The sequence below is a fragment of the Diabrotica virgifera genome, chromosome 6 (genome assembly GCF_917563875.1).
Source record: "Diabrotica virgifera virgifera chromosome 6, PGI_DIABVI_V3a".
Lineage (NCBI taxonomy): Eukaryota > Metazoa > Arthropoda > Insecta > Coleoptera > Chrysomelidae > Diabrotica > Diabrotica virgifera.
Genome location: NC_065448.1, coordinates 190,321,313 through 190,342,179, shown reverse-complemented (window position 1 = coordinate 190,342,179; position 20,867 = coordinate 190,321,313). Strand labels below are relative to the sequence as shown.

Below are 20,867 nucleotides of genomic sequence, written 5' to 3'. Positions count from 1 at the left end.
AGAATACATTATTTTTTTTAAATTTTCCAAATAGATAGGTATGAAGATAATTTTTTATTGGAATACAAATAAAACATTTAGAATTACGTACTTGCGGCTTTTCAAAACTATTTAAAATGTCACTATAATTATAAATTTTATTTTATTTCTGTCCTCACAACAATAAAAACTAATATATATATAATATTTTTGTTTACCGATAAACTCCATATTGAACAATTATTGACAGATCATTTCAACACTCAATCAGAGTCGTATAACGACTAATACCACACTGTCGGTGTGCGCATGCGCCCAGATTATTAAAATTTCACCCTCAATAAAATCGCGCCTAAAGAAGTATAACTTCAAAAATTGTTTAAACAATTTTTCGACCACGGCACCGCCCGGCACCATGTAGATCTATTATAAGGAGCTCTTTTTGAGTAAGTTTGTGCAAAAATATCTAATCGGAATAATTTCGCTAGCGGGAACAACGATACAGCCCGGTCTAACTGTTGTTATTTAAAATTTTATTTTAGCAGTATATTCTTATCAGCGGCCGGGTACATATCGTATAAAACATTGAAGATCATTTATTTTTTTAGTAAAATGGAGCATACTGCTAACACGCATCGCATTGGATGAAGTTTATGCTGGGTAAGTGATTATTTTTGCGTTTTCAATGTGTATTAAAAACAGAAATGAAAAAAGAAATGACGTATTTTCCTGCTAAAACTACATTATCAGCATAATTTAAGTACAAGAGAATGTTCCCTGCAGGTCCTGTTATCCGAAACAACACTAATGTGAGTATAATATACGGATAAAGCACCGAGCTCTGATGGAATCCTACTTTTACACGAAATGAATCAGTCTTTCCCACACCTCCGCTAACATAAGTTTTTAATCAGTTATATTATGTCTTTGACTAAGAGAAATAATGGGTTAATAACCGCCTTATGTAATTATTTTGCTTATTGGAGCATATCACACCCAGCTTCATTTCTATTTCCAAAACCTAGCCCTCCATATATTATAACGTTTGCTCCTTTGTAACCCTCTACCATTAGATAAATCAATTCCATATTCCGCCACAGTATTCAGAATATGAGTTTTAAGCCCTTCTTCACAGCAATCAGGAATGAACCCCAAAAACATCTCACAGATTTTCATTTCTTTGGGTACATATTCATTGTTTTTTACTCGTATCGAAAAACTGCAGAAATTTGGTCCGTGCTTGACAAGTCTGAGTTGTATCCAAAATCATCGCCATAAATGGAGCCTTTCTAATATCCGAAGCAATTGTTTCCCTAACTGCAGTACCAAGTAAAATAATAATTTAATTTCGAATTGCAAAACTTAAACAATATATTTCAACTTTCGACTTAAAAATTAGTTCTTTTAAAATAGGATTATAATTTGATATTAACTTAAAGATAAATAGATATACATAATTTATAGATAAAAAATATATTACAACAAAATTCCGATACCCAAACAAATACACATTGTTTCAAATATTCAAAGGTAAATCGATTACAAAAATTGCAATTTGGCATTATACAGAGCGTGACACATAGCCAACGTTAAATGAACAATAAAAATTAGCTTAAACAAAGAAACTCTGTTCTTATGGTATAACAGCAAGCGGCAGCAAGTAGATATATCTACTTAAACATAATTTATATAAATGTAGATAAAGAATACATTATACGAAAATGCCGATACCGAAACAATACACACTGTTTATATGTTACGTCTCTGTTACTAAATATATCTCCAAGTACAGGGCAATCTGCTTAAAACTTATAAAATCAGCTAAAAAATTGTACTATCAAAATCGTCTGAGAAGCTCTAAAAGTGTTGCAAAAAAACTTAGTCCATAATAAACGATCTTCGAAATAAAACTCACACAGCTCAAACATTTTGCCTTTCAGACCCAGAAAATCTAAGTGAATACTTTGTTAATGTGAGTAAAAATATAACATCAACTATTGTGTCACAACAAGATCCCATTTCCTATCTCCCTAATTCAAGAAAGGTCTCGAATTCGTTATTTAAAAGACCGGTTGATAAATATGAACTAATCCAAACAATCAATAGTATCAAAAGCAAATCTTCCTGTAGTACCGATGGACTATCCATAAAAATTTTTACAAATCTCCCAGACAATGTGTTGGGAGTGCTCATTTCTCTAATTAATGATTCTTTTGAGAAAGGTAAATTTCCAGAGTGCCTAAAGACGGCCATCATTATTCCTCTTCATAAGGGTGGTGAAAAATCTAATGCCTGCAATTATAGACCTATTGCATTACTACCGGTACTCTCCAAAATTATTGAGAGACTCATAAAAGCCCGACTTATATCCTTTCTCGTTGATAAAAACATTTTATCACAAAATCAGTTCGGCTTTTTAAATAATAAATGTACCACCGCTGCCATGTTTTCTGTACTACATGAGGTTTATCAAGCATTAAGAGGCAACAGTAGCGATCAACAGGTAGCAACAAACGCGGTCCAAGATTGCGGCTGTTTTTTGAATATTTTGTCTAAGTATTTGGCACACATATTCGTAATATAGTAAAGAATGGTGGTACAGAAACAGCATAAAAAAAGGTCACACAAAATGGTGATGGTTTTACCGATCTCCATCTATTGGCATTTCTCGAAAGCTGTAGAACTTGAACCGACAATGAGAATTACATTTACAAACAAACCGACGTTCACGGTTGAACCGTAGTCAACTGAATTATAGATTAACGCAGGTATGAGAAATCGACCCTGAAATTACAGTATTACTATGTATAAGTAGAATTTTAATCTTGTATATTTGAGTGTCATATGCAGCAGCTTAACTTATTAAATTTCTTAAGGTAGATTATGCAATTTGCAATTTTTTTTTAATTTTGCAATAGATTGTTACTGTTTTTTGTTTCACTTAATTATATTTAATTTATGTTGACGATTTAGATAATTTTGGTAAATTTTATTTGTTATTGTTTTTATTTATGATTCTTGTAAACTTTGTCTATAAAATTGTTAAATTTTTTATGGCAATAAAGCATATTTCTATTGTATCCTCTTCTATAAAACCGAACTAAAATTGAAACTGAAGAATATTTTGATATTTTTTTTAAATTGAATTTTTGTTTCGATATGGAGGGGTCCCTGCATTCTGGGGGCCTGTATAATTGATACGGAGGTAGTAGCTACGCCTCTGCATATCTTTCACGTTCATATTTGCCATTTATTAAATCATTGCCAAATAAAGGGATATATCAAATACGCTGTCTAAGAATAGATACAGTTGAATCGGTGAGATCAGAAAGGGCATGAGTCATTTGGTAGACCTTTCTAGAAAATTGGGAAAAACTGTTCCGATCAAGCAAACTTTACTTATTGCAACTAGAATATTGTTGCGCGATTGACTCTACTATTTTATTAATTTATATCTTTAGGCACTAAGTCTAATTTAAATAAAGGAAGACTTACTTATATTATTTTATTTACATCACTTATTTATTTTAATAATTACAAATAACACCAACTAACACATCTAATTTATTTACAAACTCAAATTTATGATTTAATTAACTAAACATAATAATTCCGATAACTAATAAATACATTTCATATCTTCGATTCGAATACATTAAATTACGCGACGCGCTTCGATGAATGAATGACTGGCCTGTGCTCGAATCTCGGTTCTATATATACTTTGGGAGCGGTCGTCTCGAACGCCGTGGATAGGAATGGTATTGTCTCGTAACGCCGAGAAGCTTCGGGAAGAAATAGGCCAATCTGTGAGCGGACTAAATATTGTCACAATATACCATACAATATACCAGAGATATATTTTATTTGCAATAAATAAGGTTTGCTTGATCGGAATAGTTTTTCTCCCTTTTCTAGAACGGTCTACCAAATGACGCATGCCATTTCTGACCTCACCGATACAGTTGTTTAATAGAGAAAAATGTTTTACTTGCGCTATCTATAAGCCAGTTACAGAATTTCCTCCTTCTTACGTTTTCCATCCATATGCAAATAACAGAAAACGCTATCTTAGTGCCTAGATTTTTCTGGAATTATATGTTCGCCTTTGTATAAGCGGAAAAACGTTATAAAACAAACGTTGCGGTATATTGCTATAATAAAATAGTGCGGGAGTTATTTACACACAGGGCCGTAACTACCATTGGGGCAACCGGGGCAGTGCCCCTGGGCCCCCGACCAAGAGGGACCCCGTTTGTTGGCCGTGCATAGATTTTAACGAGGAAAATAAAAATATGTATTTTAAAAGCCGATCCCAACGAAATATTTTCTAATGACACAATTTTAAATAGACCGCAACATAGTTTTAATTTTTCACTTGGGAAATTAGTCTTTTCTACTAAAATGCAATTGGAACAGAACAGGCCCCCGAGACCTTAACATAAAAATTTAAATTATTACTTAGGCAATTATCTTTTGCGGCGTAATAAAACGTAAAATGCCATTGGAATAGGGGGCCCGGGCTAAGCTGTGGCCCCCGAGACCTTTCGTAAACCTATAAATTGTGACAGGAAATTAATTATTTTGGCGAAATAAAAACTAAAATGCAACTGGAATAGAGGCCCCAAGTCCCAGCTACTTTGTCTTAACCAATCTACCCCAGACCACATCTTGGTACGTGAAAGGAACCACATAATATATTGAAAAGGTATAGATAAGATAGAATGAGCACATTAGGATCAGTCCCACCAGTACACTGACCAGCTTCACTGAGTGTGTTTGGCTCACATTACAGTAGCTTAAGGCACCTTAATTTGCATTTAAATCAAAGCGAACACGAACGAAGGAACGAATTCGTAGGTGTTCGCTTGGTTATTCGTTTGGTATAAAGTAAGACCATTTACATTGTAGCGAACGATCGCATTCGTTGATAATCCGTCCGAAATGTCAGATACAGATGAAGATGTAATCATTAGCGCTGCTAATTTTATAGTTATTGCAGGACATGCTGAAAAAAGAAAGAAGAGAGTGTGGTGTTCACACAGGAGCAAAATGCGCTTTCAAGGGATTAAATATCAAACATTTTTCCGGACCCCCTTGCGCTGGGGGTAAATTCCCCAGACTTCCCGGTAGGGGGCCCCCAGATCACATTTGCCCCGGGGCCCCAACATCGTACTTACGGCCCTGTTTACACAATATTAAATTATTTTGATTTTGTGTTAACTCTTTGGCCTTGTCTTTGCAGACTATTTTCTCTTAGGCTACCAGTATGGCATCGACCAGATTTATGCATTTTAACTCTATTTCCTTCCATATAGGTTTCATAATTATTAATCCATCTATTCTAACTTTCATGTTATTGTTTTAGTAGATACTTGTAATAGTTTTTAGAATTAAGTGAATTTACTCTTAGTCCTGTCGCCAGGGGGGGGGGGGTACAACGGCCTCCTTAATTCAGATGGACTTACCCAAGTTTTTTTTATATATTTTGATCCGCAAAATACGAATTTTTTGGGTAACAGTTGATCCGGATGTCGATAACATTGTTATAGATAAAGAACTTGAGGAATTACATAACAGCGATTTCTCGCAAAACAAAACATCTTTTTGTATTTTTTTGGTAATTTTAAGCAAAAAATATTCCTACAAGTTTTTTCGTAGAATGCATAGCTTTCGAGATAACCGCGGTTGGACTTTCAAAAAATCGAAAAATTGTAATTTTTGAACCCTAATAACTTTTGATTAAAAAATAAAGTAGCAATTCTGCTTACCGCATTTGAAAGTTTAAGTCAAATTATATCGGTTTTGATTATTTGCATTGCTAAAAATTTATTATTTTATTGTTAAACAAAGCTATAAACACCTAGTATGTGAGTGATGTTTTCTATGATTTCTCATTTAAAATCGAACGAGTAGGTAGAGTAGCTACAAGTGCAAGCGAGGCAATTTCTACGTAGCATGCGTTAAAACGTATGTATTAGGCACGGGAAACACTATGTGTTTATAGATTAGTTTAACGATAAAAAAATTAATTTTTAGCAATGCAAATAATCAAAACCGATATAATTTGACTTAAACTTTCAAATGCGGTAAGCAGAATTGCTACTTTATTTTTTAATCAAAAGTTATTCGGGTTCATAAATTGCAATTTTTCGATTTTTTGAAAGTTCAACCGCGGTTATCTCGAAAACTATGCATTCTACGAAAAAACTTGTAGGAATATTTTTTGCTTAAAATGACCCAAAAAATACAAAAAGATGTTTTGTTTTGCGAGAAATCGCTGTTATGTAATTCCTCAAGTTCTTTGTCTATAACAATCTTATCGACATCCGGATCAACTGTTACCAAAAAAATTCGTATTCTACGGGTCAAAATATCTAATAAAAACTTGGGTAAGTCCATCTGAATTAAGGAGGCCGTTGTACCCCCCCTGGCGACAGGACTATCTACCGCATGATCTTTTTAAATTAATTAGACATATAAAAGGTAGCTTATTGTATTTTAAGCATTTCCGGTACTGTATTTCTCTGGCTGTTTTTATCGCCTTTTTTAATTTTCCCAGTATTTTATTTTTATCACAATTTTGTTAAATATGTTGTTAGTTATTCCATTATAGTTACTTCACAAGAGTTAAGTAGCTATTTGATATCCCATCTTTACCTTCAGCTTTTTTCTACTCTTTAACTTTTCAATAGTATTTTCCAGTGGCGGCTCGTTATTTTTACAATAGGGGAGGCTATACCTAACTGTAAAATATCTAGAAAAATTTGCACTAGCAAAAAAATCCGCCAAAAAAATCTAATTTAAGGCCCCATTTTTTTGACCATTTTTTATTTACATTTAATAATATCATCATAATTCACAATTTAATAATATCATATCATTTTAAAAATAGTTAGTCTAATTGTAAAAGTGTATTACCAAAGTTTGTGTCGTTTATTTGTTAACAATTCTATCTATGTAAGTAGATATGCATATCGAAATAAACAGATTTGAAGTTTTGCAGTACATACAGGTTGAACGTTCACATTTTTTAAGATACTTAACCGAATTTTTTTAATTCTAAAAGCGGCCTACTGCGAATCCAAAAACACAGTAAATTACCGATATTTTGCTTTGCATTACAGATATCGGAAAAAGTTGTTTGAACAAGTTGTTCCAAATATTATTCTAATCCCACATACCAAATTTCATCACAAAATTCGCACTTTTAGTTTTTTCATTATTTGTAGTCAGGATCCTAAAATCGCAGAGGAGGCTGCTGGCCGATTAGCCGCCGTTGCCCAATCTCCGGGCAGCGTGTGCGTTAAGCGATAATGCAGCTCTAGGGATTACTCACTACGGAGAGCAATGGATTGTATCCTCGCTCCGACCCTTGCTCCCTGGTATTTATATTCGTGAATTCTCGCATTTAAAATAATGTATTTATTTTACATAGCGATCGAAACTATATTATCGATTGCTATGTAAAATAAATACATTATTTTAAATGCGAGAATTCACGAATATAACGAATATAAATACCAGGGAGCAAGGGTCGGATCGAGGATACAATACATTGCTCTCCGTAGTGAGCACAACTTAAGGAGACCGGGTCTCCTTAAACCATCCTTAAATGCTGCTGTGCTGCGCGGAGCATTAGTAAATGAGATTTTCCGGCCAGCAGCCTCCTCTGCGATTTTAGGATCCTGACTACAAATAATGAAAAAACTAAAAGTGCGAATTTTGTGATGAAATTTGGTATGTGGGGTTAGAATACTATTTGGAATAACTTGTTCAAATAACTTTTTCCGATATCTCTAACGCGAAACAAAATAGCAAAGTAAACAAAACAGTGTAGCATGTGTAAAAAATTTATGGGGAGGCTAAGCCTCCCTTGCCTCCTCTGATCAGCCGCCACTGGTATTTTCTGAACTTCTTGTGTGTTTATGTTCAATATTTTCTATCCAAATGAAACGTCTACAGTTTTTCAGTTGGTTCCTTCTACGTATAACTTATTAAAAAAGATAAACACAAACTTTCTCCTTAGTTTTCCGTTACGCTTCTAATAATATTTCCAAAGCTAATATTTTTATATTTGCTGTGTTTCAAGTCTGTCAATATTATATTATCGAATATCCGTACAACTTTAAGTATTACTGAACTGATAGTGATTGATGAGTAAGATCGTTCAGAATTTAATTAATCTTCTTAAGAATTTATTTCACGTGTTACGCAAGCTTCTTATCCTATGAGAAAATGAGGCACGTGTCACCTAGGAGATTTCTACTTGTAGAAAATCATTATATTATATTATTTTAATTAAATTTCGATTAATTCACAAATTTAATTACAAATGCACGTGCTATATTAATATGCCCATATACAAATACTTCAATTACATTATATTTTTATAAGTGACTAAGAAATTTTAATAAAAAGTAATTATTATTGGTTATTAGATATATATTACATAATTTACAAAAAAGGTAAAATTTCAGACTTAAAGAACTACATACTTATTAATTTGCTCTCCCATACCTACAAACTATGAGTTAACATGAACAAACAGAAAGATAATAATAAAACGGAATAAACTTGTGAACAACCTGGATAGCTAACAACCTTGAGAACAAGTTAAGTTCCGCTTCAGATACGGAACAAATTATCATCTACACCAGGGGTGGGCAAATACTTTTAAGCGCGGGCAAAAATGAAATTTTCAAAATGTCTCCCGGGCCGCAGGACTATACCCAGTATGTTTGCTAATGTTTTTGGTGAAGGTTTTTCTCTGCCCTAGAAATTTTTTTGACAAAAACACTATAAGTGTCATTATAAAGCATTTGGAGAAAGACATTTGACTGTCAATAATAATAAATTGTTTTTCTGGTGTGTACATGCGAACAATTTGTTCCCAGTAAAATTACGAAATTTTTAATAAGGTCCATTATATTAAGCCATAACAAGGATCCAGATAAAAAATGAACTTCAGAAATTCGATCAAGAATAGAGTAATCAAGAGCAGCTTTTTTAAAGATGAGAAAATTTCTGAGTAAGCAATGATTCAATCTGCAAATCTGATATCGGATGGTAAAATGTTATGTCAAGTCAACCATCATAGACGAAATTCAAAGGAGGCAACTGATCTGGTATTGTCATGTACGACGTCATTGGACGACGACAGGCTGCCAAAACAAATTTTAAAATGGGCGCCAAGGGAAAAAAGGAAGAAAGAAACGCCGAAACAATCCTGGCTAAGCGGCATTCTGAATGCAATGTCGCAAAGGAACCTTCACCCTGACGAATGCAACGACGGACGAAGCTGGAAACTGGCAACCGGAAGGCGGAGAACCCTATAAAAATCCGGGATAATAATTAAAATATTATGTCCACTCTATTCTTCTTTATTGGATTGTTAATGCTGACTTAATGAAAAAGCTGCAAGCTTTTGAGATGTGTCTTTTTAGGGGAATTTTGAAAATACTATGGATCGACCATATTACGAACGAAATGTTGCACAGAATGGAAAAGGAACATAGAACTTTTGACCATCATTAAAAGGAGAAAGACAGCAAGGAGAAAGGGCACATACTTAGAAATGATAACGCAAGTAAGTTCTAAGTTGTTGCAGCAGCTGATTATGAAGGGTAAAATCGAAGAAAAAGGGGTCCTGGTAGACGACAAATTCCCTGGCCGAAAAATATTCGCAACTGGACCGGGTTAAACACACAGACGCTTTTAAGAAAAGCAGAAGATCGATATTCATTATTTATACGAACACTACGAACATTAAACTCTTGATTTCAGCAAAATCGCATAAAAGAGATTAAGAGCGTAGGCGCAAAAGTTCGTACCAATGCTTTTTAAATGAATTCATTCATTTTCTTCGAATCCCGAGAAAACTAATAAATATTTTTGAAGAATTACATTATTACCAAGGGCCCAAAGTCCCTTAGAATAAACAAAAAGTTTCTTTGAATGATATATTTGAAATTAAAAATCATAGATACTAAATTTTCATTTTTTTCAACTCTGTAATAAACATTATAGAACTTTTCAGGGACTTTCGGCCCTCGGTAATAACGTAATCTTTCATTCTGCGTTTAAATTTTTCAAAAATGCTTATTAGTTTTCTTAGGATTCGAAAAAAATGAATGCATTTAAAAAGCATTTTGCCTACGCTGGATCCGGGCGGGCAAAAGCCGTCCCGCGGGCCGGCTTTTGCCCACCCCTGATCTACACGTTACTCAAATTTAATAATTTAATAATATACTATTAGTCTGGGCTGATGATCGGAGAATAGGCCATTTTTGGGAAAAGCTATTTACCAGCAATTTTATTGCTGGAATCGAAGTTTATGATTATATATATTAATAATATAGGTATGCAAAGTCCGCAGATAGTGTGCTACTTTTTTTATAAACAAAATGGCGCCCGAAAATCGTGTTTCTTTCAATTATTGCTTTATAACTCCGAAGATTTTAACTTTACAACAAAAATACTCAAATAAAAATTCACAGTTTTCATAACAAAATCTTTAATTTTCAAATAAAGTTTTAGATAAGTAATTATCTACCAATAATTAAATAATTTGGTGACTTAAAAGCCTTATTGGTTTAGATTATAGTTCCAGAAGCTAGTGAAAATTGAACGAATATTTTAGCAACAATTCAATTGTTAATTAATAATTTCCGGTGGCAATAATAACCAAAATAATTATGATACACTTATCAAACTTTGAAATCTTATAAAGATGAGATGCCTATTTAACATTTTGTTGACAAAATATACCTTTTTTATTTTTTTGCACAATATTTAAATATTTAAGTAAATAGTTATAAACAAATTAACGTTTCTCAGAAAGTTTTTATTATATTCTAATTTTAAAAAACAGTTAAAATGCGGATTGCAAATATCTTGAAAATGAATGCCTTAAAACTTTTTTGCAACCATTTGCAAAAAAGTTATGAAACAGCAAAATAAACATACGATTACTACGTTGTTTATAATTTTTTTAAATTTTTTCAAAGCGTAAAAGTGAGTTTAAAGTACAAGCTATGGTTATTTATGGTTCGGCTGTATTTTCGTTTTGCAACGAAATTGAAAATGGTTATTCATTTTTGATTTATATTTACTCTGTGTGGAGTATGAAGGGAACCATTCTCGTTGGAACTTTACCGCGCTGAGCAGATGGGACGTGAATTGCAAATTGTAGAATTCCCTCGTCTTCCTTAGTCTCAGCATCCGTATGGCTTGCAAATTGTAGAAGCCTCGGAGGTGTAACCAGAGAAGGTTCCCATTGTTTTCATTCTGGTGGGATGTAGAATAGCATTATGTTGTTTTATATGCCATTAGAGTGAAAACTTAGTCGTTCTACAAGCTAATTATTTACAAAAAATATCGATTATTAGTTTAATTGTTATATTTTATTTAAATATTATAAATATATTTTTTTGTAATTTACACACGCGAAAGTAGACTAATACGTACACTTAATAAATAAAATTATAGTATTATGTATGCTGCGTGTCAGTCGCTTTAAATGAACATTTTAGCTCCGGCTCTGTATCAAGCCTACTTTCACGCTAAAAATTACAAAGAAAAATATGTTTAATTTTTGATTAAAATATAAACATTGAACTAATATTTGATATTCTTTGTGAGTAATTAGATTGTACCACAGACTCACTTTTAAGCTTTGAAACAATTAAAACAAATTACAAACAACGGAATAATCGTATATTTACTTTGCTGTTTCATAACTTTTTTGCAAATGGTTGGAAATTTTTTTTAAAGCAATCATTTTTAAGACCTTTGAAATACGCATTTTAAGTATTTTTTAAAATTAGAATATAATAAACAATTTCTAAGAAATGCTAGTTTGTTTATAACTATTTTTTTAACATTTAAAGATTATGCAAAAAAATGAAAAATTTATATTTTGTCGAAAAAATATTAAATAGGCATCACATCTTTATAATCTTTCATTCGTTTGATCAATGTCTCATGATTATTTTGGGTGTTATTGCGACTGTAAATTGTTAATTGACAATTGAATTGTTGCTAAAATATTCGTTAAATTTTCACCGGCTTCTGCAGTTATAATCTATACCAAGAAAGCTTTTATTCCACCGTTATTTAATTATTGATAAATAATTACTTGCACAAAAACTTTATTTGAAAATTCGAGATTTTGTTGGGAGAACCCGCATTTTCCGAGGAAAATTTTCATCGGAGCAAATCGGAAAAACATGCCTCTATGTATAATTGAATTGGGGTGAATTTTTATTTGAGTGAGTACGAAAAATTTATATTTTGTCGATAAAATATTAAATAAGCATCTCATATTAATACTCTTTATAAGTTTGATCAATGTATCATGATTATTTTGGTTATTAATGCGATCGTAAATTGTTAATTTACAATTGAATTGTTGCTAAAATATTCGTTTAATTTTCACCGGCTTCTAAAATTACAATTTATACCAAGAAAATTTTGATGTCACTAAGTTATTTAATTATTGATTAATAATTACTTACCTAAAACTTTATTTGAAAATTAGAGTTTTTGTTGGGAAAACCCGCATTTCCGAGGAAAATTTTCGTCGGAGCAAATCGGGAAAAACAAATCTCTATGCAGAATTTAATTGCGGTGAATTTCTATTTGGGTGTTTTTGTTGTAAAGTTAAAATCTTCGGAGTTATAGCGCAATAATTGAAAAAAATACGATTTGTCGGCGCCATTTTGTTTATAAAAAAAGTAGCACACTATCTGCGGACTTTACATACCTATGTTATTAATAAATAGGATCTTATAATTCGATTTCAGCAATAAAATTGCTGGTAAATAAATTTTCCATGAATTTTGCTAATTAGCCCAGAGTATACAGATATAATACTATAGAACTTAATAATTTACTACTATAATAGATCATCATAAACATCACATTATATAAATATATATACCTATATTATACATATATCCCTATTAAATAATATATACCTATATTATTGCCTACCGATATATTGCACTAAAGCCAATCAACACGTGCAATTGGGAAATATCAAAAAATCAAAAGGACAGAGATCTGCTATGTATCTCGCTCCAAAAGTATTTAATCACTTGCCCAACATATACAAGATATACAGGGTGTAAAAAAAATACAGGTCATAAATTAAATCACATATTTTGGGACCAAAAATAGTTCGATTGAACCTAACTTACCTTAGTACAGATATGCACACAAAAAAAGTTACAGCCCTTTGAAGTTACAAAATGAAAATCGATTTTTCCGATATATCGAAAACTATTAGAGATTTTTTAATGAAAATGAACATGTGGCATCCTTATGACATGAACATCCTAAAAAGAAATTATATTGAAATTTGTGCATAAAAATTTTATGGGGGTTTTGTTCCCTTAAACCCCCCAAACTTTTATGTGCGTCCCAATTAAATTATTTTTGTAGTACCATTAGTTAAATTCAATATTTCTAAAACTTTTTTGCCTCTTTGTATTTTTTCGAGAAGGCACCTTTTATCGAGATGTGGCTTCTTTTTTAATAGGGTTCAAAATATACCTAAAAATGTAAATCATACATAAATTTTCATATTATTACTAAGTCTCTAAAATCGTACTTAACAGTACACAAATTATATGTGGTGGATTTGACAAAATATCTAAAAAAACTAACTTTTCGAAAAAGTACTAAGAGGAAAAAAAGTTTTAAAAACATTGTGTTTAACTAATTGGGCCACAATGATAATTTAATTGGAACGTACACAAAAGTTTGGGGGGGTTTAAGGGAACAAAACCCCATAAAATTTTTATGGGGTATACAAATTTCACTATAATTTTTTTTTCAGATGTTCCTATCATAAGAATGTCACATGTCCGATTTCAATAAGAAACCTCAAACAGTGTTCGATCTATTGAAAAAAATCGATTTTTATTTTGTAATTTCAAAGGGCTGTAACTTTTTTTAGGTGCACATTTGTACTAAGGTAAGTTAGGTTCAATCGAACTATTTTTGGTCCCAGAATATGTTATTTAATTTATGACCTGTATTTTTGTTACACTCTGCATATTAATACTCTTAATTCATTAAGTATGGTAAATTCTACATTCAAAATTATGTATTGAACCTATGTAGATCGTATCATTGTACATAAATTATTTGATCTTACTTAACAAGTGAACAAAATTAAAAAAAAAAAGAAAAGGAATATTTACAATAGAGTGTTCTTAAATTTACCCAGTTCCTTTACATATGTATAATATAAAAAAGGTGTAAAAAATAAAAAATAAACACGACATGTAAGATAATATACAGTATGTCCCTGTAAGTTGTATCCATATGGAAAACTTTTTTATTGTTAATTTTACGAAAAAAAGTTATCCTTTATAAAAAGTTCTGCATGGTCCAAAACCCAAGATTCAACCATCAGATATCAAATTTTATGAATGTTATACGAGGTATGTCAAAAAGTTTGAATTCCACTCAAGAGTAAAGTAGCTTTATTTTTCACAATATTTAAAATTGCTATTATGAAAAGTTGTTTGGAATTAAAACTATATTCTAATATGCAATTACGTCCTTTTAATTGAAAAATATTTTTGTTGAAAAATTATGGATAACTAATATTATTTTCAGTTACTTCAATTCTGATAACTCTTTAATTATTAATTTTACGAAAAAAGTGATTCTTAATAAAAAGTTTTGGATACCTAAAATACAACCATCTTATATCAAATTTTATTAATTTTATACGAGGTATGTCAAAAAAGATAAATTTAGATCAAAAGTATAGTACTTTTATAGTTCAAAATATTTTAATTAGAAGGATGTAATTACATACTGAAACATAGTTTTTAATTCTAAATAACTTTTCATAATAAGAATTTTCGATATTGTGAAAAATAAAATGTATTTTACTCTTGAGCGAAATTCATATTTTTTGACATACCTCGTATAAAATTTATAAAATTTGACATAAGATGGTTGTATTTTAGGTTTTAGACCATGCAGAACTTTTTATTAAGAATCACTTTTTTTCGTAAAATTAATAATAAAAGAGTTATCTGAATTGAAATAAGTTAAAATAGTGTTCGTTATCCATAATAAAAAAAAAATTCAATTAGAAGGATGTAATTGCATACTAGAATATAGTTTTTAATTCCAAACAACTTTCCATAATAGCAATTTTCAATATTGTGAAAAATAAAGCTACTTTACTCTTGAGTGAAATTCAAACTTTTTGACATACCTCGTATAATATTAAAAAAATTTGATATTTGATGGTTAAATCTTCGGTTTTGGACCATGCAGAGCTTTTTATGAAGAATAACTTTTTTTCGTAAAATTAATAATAAAAAAGTTTTCCTTATGGATAAAACTTACAGGGCCATACTGTAAATATGGCCATACTAATATTATGTAGTATGTTTGTAGCTAAGCATTTAATAAGTATAGTATACACATATTATACTTAAATATTATATTTAAATATTAAACATCGTCACACACTATTCCCGTGTTCGACCAATAGGTTTTAACGGGTAGTGAGTAAATGGTTCTTTGTTTTCCAGTCTAAAAATGTAAAAATAAAATGTAAAAATGTAATAATGTAAAACGTAGAATTTAAAATTAACATGTATGTAATGATTTCTTGTACTGTGAAATTAATAATCATTATTATCCAGATTTAGCCATACGGCTCACACTTCCTCAAATCGACTGAACCCAGATACCCAACAGTATTAAAAGAATTAAGCTCTGGTGGGACTTTTTCCGTGTTATCGAGACCAAGGTGACTTGGTACACCGGAGTATCTCCCAAAAATTTTCGTATGCATCTGGACATCGAGAGTAGCACAGCTTTCTGCATAGTCTTGTAAAGATGTTCATTTAGACCCAGCAAAAGCCTGCTTTTGACAGTAAAGACAATAAACCTTATTAATACTTTTGAAAGAAAGACATTAAGGAGAATACTGGGATCCCATGGAACAATAAATTTCCCAGGTATGGCACGTAATGTTCCAAAATCGGTCGCTTTCGCGCATGACGCAGTAAAGATCCTTCTTCACGCAATATTTGAATGTAGTTTTATAGGAAAGACTTTTTAATTTTAAATTTTTAATATAATTTGTCTAATTTAATTATAGTAATTATAAAGAAATGATAAAGTTGTGTTATTATAATTTAATAATAAAAAATATTTTTGTAGCTAATTTAATTTTGTCGATTCTCGGGTAGTTATTTTAGCGAGGTTTTGAAACTGATATTTTAGAAACTTGTTATGTAACACAGATATCCATTATAAAGAATTTTTTAATTATTATTTGTTTATTATACATATAATATAGGTTGATCAAGTGGTACTCTAGAGTTCGATATTTCAGTTGTTTAAAACTACAAAAAAAGTAATATCCACATAAAAATAGGTCGCTACAGATTTTAAAATTATTTTCAAATATACAGGATATCCCACTTTTTAATTTGTTGATGATAACTTTGTAATTTAGGTACTCAAAATTTGTAGCTACACTTGAGTCCAGACTTGAGTACAAAGACCAAACACAACAACAAACAAATACACGAAAGCAAATAAAACTATATAGACACTAATGAGTAAATGTTCTTAAATTAGTCTATACAAACTATAACATATATACTATCCAAAAAAACTGAAAAAAGATTGCTAAAAACGAGTTAATTATAAGAATTTTGCAAAATAATCCACATAATAGCAACTACCATTATAGGCCAATCAAGTTAGGTTTTTACTAGACATAACAGAAAAGACGAGGTTTGACAGTTGAAATGTGTAGTATGAGATATTACAAAAAGACTAGCATCTTTGGATTCATCAATTTTTTAGTGGAACATTTTTTAAATAAACAATCAAAACGTCAAACTTAGTTTTTTACTCATAACTTAAAAACTTGTTTATTTAGAAATTTGACGTCCACAGGTAACTTTCTCAGAAAAAAAGATACATCGAATGAGATACGCTAAATAAAAATCGGTTAATAAACAAAAAAGTTATTGCAAAACGGATGACAAAATCACTGTTTTTGAATATAGTTAATAACAATTTTATTGTTTGTTAAAATACGTTTTAATACACCCAAAATTGAGGGCACTATGGTGTTTGAATGGTGTGCAAAAAATGGTCCAGATTTGTTATATAGTTTTCGTAAAATTGAATTTGTTTATAAAATTTTTTGAAAAACGAGCTAATTTCTGAGGCTGGTCCAGTTAATATGGCTAAATGTATCTCAATAATCCGGGGCTCATTTCCTTCGTTAAGATGTATACTAACAGATTATGAAAAAAAAAGTAAAAAAAATACATATACGTGCACAAAATTATTTGTTAATAAATAGCAGTTTTTATAATAGTACTTATAAACAATTACAATAATTTCGTAGAAATTAGATGAAATTAGATGGCAATAAAAAATACGGAAAGCTGGTTAAAATACACAACTTTCAAAAAAAATTTTTAGGTCCTACGACCCTTGGGGTCTGAGATAGCCCTTTTTTTTGAAAAAATCACTGTTACGTTAATTAACAACACTAAGAGCTGAAATTAACCAATCTTTTATAAGAAAAGACAAAGTTTTTAACAAAGTTTTCAGTAAGAAAAAATGTTAATTGTTTAAATAGGAGTGTTATAAACACAGAGTATTTTGCGTTCCGACTAAAGTAAAAAATAGCGGGCGTAGTCGACTGACTGAATAGTGGGCGCGTTTGGCGACCGGCATGCGACAGCAACTAGTAATATTTAATATCGGGATAACAATTACGTTATCCCGACCACAAAAATCCACTTTAAGGTGAATGACAAATTTTCGTCATTCCTTATGTTTTCGAGGTCTCTGAATCCGAATATGGAGTTAATTTTTTTCTAGAATTAGTGGAACATGTTCAAAAATCACATTTTATGCAAAAATGCGAAAAATCAATTCTGATGATTTTTCAATTTTAACTCACTGTATTTTTGGTCACTGTAAATATTCCCTTTTGAAAATTTTACTGTGTTATCTTTGAAGCATTTAGATAACAATGAGATTTGTCCAAAATGACTCAACACGTTAAAAGAGAAGTTGTTAATTTTTAAACATTTTGTCGTCAGATTTCGTTAGTTTCATGTTTACTTAAAAAAGTTGAGTGACAAACTTTTTAGTTTATAATTTTAATTAACACAGAAATAAAATATAATTTATGAAGAAGTTTTCCAAAAAAATTTAATTTAAAATATGCAATAGGAAAAATGTTATGTGACTTTATAGACGAGCGGCACACCCCAAAAAAGCTTATTTCTCGAGATACTGATACTAATTTTGGTCATACTTTATATTTTTGATGGTGCTCAAAACTAAAATTAGGGTTGTTTTGAATTTTACGTGGGGGAACATTATCAAAATCGCAACTTTACCCTAAAAATAAAAAAAAATCACGTTTTTTTGAGTTTAATTTGCTACAACTCTGTTCCATTGTAATATTTTTTTCTGATATTTTTATAGTATATATTTCTCACCTTTCTGAAGACAATGGGACCTGCTTCAATATTTCTGTCTTGCCATAAAGAAAGTTATAAATTGTTTGAAGTAAAAGGTGCAGATTCTTGAATTGCAAAGTTTAATCGCAAAAGTTGAGTAACAAAATTTGAAATTTAGCTGTTTAATTAATTTTAAGTTAAAATCTAGAGTACAGAGAACAAAATGTTTTATAGAAAAAAGTGGTGTAACTTTTAATTTTAAGAAAAACGTGATTTCATTTTTTTTTTTATTTTTAGGGTAAAATTGCGATTTTGACAATGTTTCCCCATCTAAAATTCAAAATAAAACTCATTTTCGTTTTCAGCACCATAAAAAGTATAAAGTAAGACCAAAATTAGCCATTCACCACACCGTGGTTGATATCTCGAGAAATGAGCGTTTTTTTTGGGGGAGTACCACGTACCACTCGTCTATAAGATCGCGTAACTTTTTTTCTGTTGCATATTTTGACTTTGTGACCTTTTTATTGTTATTTTTTAAATTTATTTATTTAAAATATAATTTTACTAAATAAATGTGCAACATAGTAATATTCATAAAATTCAAGTTTCTACCAAAATATATAAATATAATATTAAGCTTCAAATCCGGTATACTGTCAATGTTAAAAATGGGCTACAACGGTCTAGCGCTAGCGAATGCTAGTCCGCGAATTTATTCTCATTCGGCTGCGCCCATCATTTTTTTTTACTTTAGTCGGAACGCAAAATACTCTCTCTTTATAACAATACTGTTAAACAATTTTTAACATTTTTTCTTGCAAAAAACTTCGTTAAAAACTTTGACTTTTCTTATAAAAGACTGGTTAATTTCAGATCTTAGTGTTGTTAATTAACGTAACAGTGATTATTTCAAAAAAAGGGGCTATCTCAGACCCCAAGGGTCGTAGGACCTAAAAATTTTTTTTAGAAGTTGTGTATTTTAACCAGCTTTCAGTATTTTTTATTGCCATTTAATTTGATCTAATTTCTACGAAATTATTGTAATTGTTTATAAGCTTAAAAACTGCTATTTATTAACAAATAATTTTGTGTACGTATATGTAATTTTTTTTACTTTTTTTTTTCATAGGGTATTAGTATACATCTTAACGAAGGAAATGAGTCCCTGATTATTGAGATGCATTTAGCCATATTAACTGGACCAGCCTCAGAACTTAGCTCGTTTTTCAAAAAATTTTAAAAACAAATTAAATTTTGCAAAAACTATTTAACAGATCTGGACCATTTTTTGCACACAATTCAAACACCATAATGCCCTCAAGTTTAGGTATATTTAAACATATTTTAATAAACAATAAAATTGTTATTAAAAATATTCAAAAACAGTGATTTTGTCGTCCGTTTTGCAATAACTTTTTTGTTTATTAACCGATTTTAATTTGGTGTATCTCATTCGATGTATCTTTTTTTTCTCAAAAAGTTACCTCTGGACGTCAAGTTTCTAAATAAACAAGTTTTTAATTTATGAGCAAAAAACTAAGTTTGGCGTTTTGATTGTTTATTTAAAAAACGTTCCACTAAAAAATTGATGAATCCCAAGATGGTAGCCTTTTTGTAATACCTCATACTACACATTTCAACTGTCAAACCTCGTCTGTTCAATTATGTCGAAAAACGGCTTATTTTTTACTAACTTGATTGGTCTATTACAAATAATGGCTCACAGGGATCTTTGCTACGTCACACGCTTGACTTCAGCTGTCAAATGTCATGCGCAAAATTGTACCATGAAACTTTATTGTACCGTGCTGGGATCCATTGGTGACAATGGTATATGGAGAATAAGATTCAACCACGAGCTATACCAATATTACAGAGAACCCTCTATAGCAAATTATGCAAAAATACAAAGATTACGCTGGGCAGGTCACCTTATAAGAATGGATAACGACAGAACACTTAGCGGAACTATGGTGGGACGTCGGCCAGTAGGAAGACCAAGGAAGAGATGGATAGACGAAGTGAGAAGAGATGCTAAAGAGATATTGGGGGTGGATAACTGGAGAAGAGTAACCAGAGACAGAGATACTTGGAGGCGGATGCTAGGGGATGCCAGGGACCAACTTGGGTTGTAGCGCCATATTAGAGGTGAGAAAAGCCTGCTTCGGCGTAGGGTAGGTTTTGACAAGTTATAAATACTACCTAAATCCAACTTTTCAAGAAAATCGACATTGATTCTCAAAATTTCAAGGAGAAAATGGCTGTTGATTGGACTATTAATACGATTCTACATTTTGAGATAAAACCCAATTAGAATTAAAAAAAAACGTAATTTTTTACGGCTATATACATTTTATGCGATATATTTATTAGCTTAACTTTTAAGAGAAGATCCGAACAAAA

At 30.9% G+C, this 20,867-nt stretch overlaps 1 protein-coding gene across 2 annotated transcripts in view; it reads left to right on the top strand.

Annotated features, from left to right (window-relative positions):
* Positions 1-539: 539 nt before the first annotated feature.
* LOC114328055 (neuropeptide F receptor) overlaps positions 540-20,867 on the top strand; it is a 1,158,133-nt gene continuing 1,137,805 nt past the window's right edge. For both annotated transcript variants that reach the window (XM_050653552.1, XM_050653550.1), the window contains exon 1: positions 540-639. The gene's annotated coding sequence lies outside the window, so the exon portion shown is untranslated. The remainder of the gene's footprint in view (positions 640-20,867) is intronic.